Raw genomic sequence first — 3,703 nt, 5'->3', positions numbered from 1 at the left:
GAAAACAATCTGTTGGCTTCCAGTCTGCCCACCAGTTGTATATAATATCTTTTTATTTTTTTTAAAAAAAGTTTTTATTTATACTTTTCAAATTTATACATTTCATTAGTTTTACAATCAATTTAACATTTTGAAATATGACTTCCTTCCCCCTCCTTCTATGGTTCCTTAAATTTATTTTTTTAATATCTTCTGCATATCCTAATTAAATTAATTTGCTCAATACTCTTATGAAACGACAGATTATTACAATAATCCTGCCAATGTTTTTATCTGTTTACAATTTATCTGTAAATATTCAATAAACCATTTCCATTCTTTTATAAAAAGTTTGTTATCTTGATTTCTTATTCTTCCGGTAAGTGGCCATTTCTGCATATTCCAAAAGTTTTTGTATCCATTCTTCCTTTGCTGGGACTTCTGCTTCTTTACACTTTGGGGCAAGTAGCATTCTTGCTGCTGTAGTAGCATACATAAATAAATTTCTATACAATTTAGGTAGTTCTGTCCCTATAATTCCCAAAAGAAAAGCTTCTGGGTTTTTTATATATTTATAAAAGTTATTTTGAACATCCTTTTCAACTCATTGTATGGAATATCGTGAGTTAGGCTGCTGGCTGGACTCATTTAAATTACCACATGTAGTAGGGATTCTGGGATACTTATCTTTACTTCTCTCTATTTAATCTCAGCATGTCTACCTTATCACATTTCAACTGCTTTGTAAACATCTGATAGTGGGTTAACCAACCAGCAACCAGCCCAGACATCTGTAAATGGTAGAAGATAGAGAGAGCAAAGGCTTTGTTAACGCTTCCTCCCAGAGTAAGGGGGTGTCACCTAGCTAAACCTGGCTGGACAGCTTACTCTATGGTCTTAACCCCTTCTTGCATGAATTAGAGTTAAGCAACGTTGGTTATATGAGGCTGATTTATCCCACAATAACAATTCTGTGAGGCAAGTTAGGCTGGGAGAGTGTGACTGGCTCAAGGTCACCCAGTGAGCTTCATGGCTGAGTGGGAGTTTGAACTCTGGTTTCCTAGGTCCTAGTCCAACACCCTGACCACAACACCTCACTGTTACACTGTTACACCCAAAGTGCCCTGGAATTGGAGAAAAAGCAGAGACTTTTTTCATCCATGGTCTTCATTTGCAAGCTATGATACTTCAGACTTTTATAGTAATACTGAAAGTGATGCTTGAATGTCCACAATTCCTTTTTATTTTTTATTTTTTTTTATTAAATTGACATTTTTAAATGACATGAAAACAAGTGGTGAATAAATTCATCACCTGGAACATAATGAACTATACAGTAAATTGAATTTTTTCAGCTCACTCAAGTCTTCCATTTGCAATTTTCTGGATACAATAAGATTGCTTTGTGTTTTACTCATGATTTTAAAATCATCAATAAATTGTTATAGAATGCTTGCAATCGTTTTACAGCTTTTATTCTTTGTATGATTACTTTTTTCCACTCTTTTAAAATTAGTATGCCATCATATTAAGTGGGAATGATGTTCCCTATTCCTTGCTCTGATCCAAAGTAAAGCCTCAACCTTGATCAGAATAGTAATAGAATGAAATCTCTTACCATTGACAAAGAATATAGTTGATGGAGCTGTTGTTCTTTACAGCAACCTTGCGAAACTATTTGGAACTATGATGCTTTTGTGCTGGCATAGCTAAGCCGCTGTATTATCATTGAGAGAGCAGCAAGGCCCTGTGTAAATTGAACTGAGTTCCTGGATCCAAAAAAAAAAAAAAAGTTTTTTAAAAAATCCTTCCAGTAGCACCTTAGAGACCAAGTAAGTTTGTTCTTGGTATGAGCTTTCGTGTGCATGCACACTTCTGCAGAACACTTCTTCATGCACGCGAAAGCTCATACCAAGAACAAACTTAGTTGGTATCTAAGGTGCTACTGGAAGGAATTTTTTTTATTTTTTATTTTGTTTTGACTATGGCAGACCAACACGGCTACCTACCTGTAACTGAGTTCCTGGATGAAAGAGTAGAAGTATATGAAACATCTGTGTAACAAATAAATAATTATGGCTTATTATGACAGAACACCAATACCACCTGAAATATACTCGGAGTCAAGTGTGAATTTCATGCTCTTTATTCAGCTCATAGTAGTGAGGAATGCAGTTCCCCCAAAACGTTTGCTTTATATACACTATTTACACGATGGGCCCCACGTGATTGGCTAATTCCGGGATACTCCTGTATGCCAATCGCAGTGCGGATTCACTTCCACCTGGAGCTGGATTGGGTGGCTCCTGTGGACCAATCAGACTGCTGCAATCTCAATCCTATTGTTCTGGGACCAATCAGACTGCTGCAATCTCAATCCTATTGTTCTAGGACCAATCAGGCTTCTGCAATCTCAATCCTATTGTTCTAGGACCAATCAGACTGCTGCAGTTTGGATCCTATTCAACTCAGTACATAACACCACCAAACAATCTTGAGAAAGATAAGGACTTTAAAAAATGAAGACTGTCCATTTTGAGTCAGAAAATGCTGGGAGGGAGGGGGTTAATATGATATTGAAAAGAAGAAGAAGAAAAGAACTATGTTCAGAAATTTTTTGATTTCAAGGGTAGCCAACACTGTGCCTTCCAGATATTGTTGGAATAAAACTTCCATCAGCTTCAACAGCAACATGAATAGTCAGGCAGGATGGAAATCACAGTCCAGTCACATCAGCCCTACTGTCTTATTGCAGATGACAGCCAGGAACCTTCTAGAAACAGAAGGTGGAAGAACTCAACCACAGACTGAGTCCTTTACATAAAGCAGAGGCAAATTTTGGTCGCACTGGGCACTAAGCCTTCGGGACGCTGCAGGGAATGCTGCAACTATGATGTAGAATGAAAGGCAAGAGGCGGGGGCCACCATATTTTGGTATCGCACAGGGCACCACTAAAATGTGAGACCCCCCCCCCAAGGTCCTCCACTGCATAAAGGGCAACATCAAAATTGAACCCCCCGCCTGAAAGAGCAGCTGTCAAAACACTAGAATCCCATTCCTTGAGCTGCAAATTTCCAGCAGAGATCAGGAGGTCTCGGAATTTCCTCAGCTGCTGAACTGTATTGAATTATGTTAGCAGCGACTATTTGAGAAGTGCAGTTTCAAGAACCAAATACATTCGTCCGAGTCTGTAAGCGGCATGCTGCTTACCTGGTAGGTATGGTCCTGTACCACAGCCAAAAACAAACAGTCCCTGCCCATAGACTTGTCATCTTGCCAGAAGCTCAACACAAAAGAAGAGGGGATGACGAACAGGAAATACACGATATGTGGGATTCTGGAGGTGATGTGGGGGATTCAAAGAGGTGCCCTCCATATGCTATTAAACTACAGCCTCTCTGGCTATTGGCTGTGTGTGACACATCAGGGCTGAAGACCGAAAGCTTCTAATAGGCACCATGTTAGCTCCTCCTGTAATGTTGCTTTAGGCTGTACTGAGGAGGAGAGATGTGGGGGGGGGGGCGCTGTGGTGTAAACCACTGAGCCTCTTGGCTAACATATAAACTACGTGAAAAGGACAATTGGGACTTTAAGGAAGAATGGGAACTTTTTACAAACTATATGAAAAGACAACAAAGAGACTTAGACTCACTGGCAGGCTTTGAATAAACATACATAATTTTTTTATTAGTAGAGCATGAATAAACAGGGGAATGATATGTA

Source organism: Lacerta agilis, chromosome 14 (assembly GCF_009819535.1).
Source record: "Lacerta agilis isolate rLacAgi1 chromosome 14, rLacAgi1.pri, whole genome shotgun sequence".
In the NCBI taxonomy this organism is placed as follows: Eukaryota; Metazoa; Chordata; class Lepidosauria; order Squamata; family Lacertidae; genus Lacerta; species Lacerta agilis.
The sequence above is the reverse complement of the archived record's forward strand: the minus strand, read 5'-3'. Positions refer to the sequence as shown.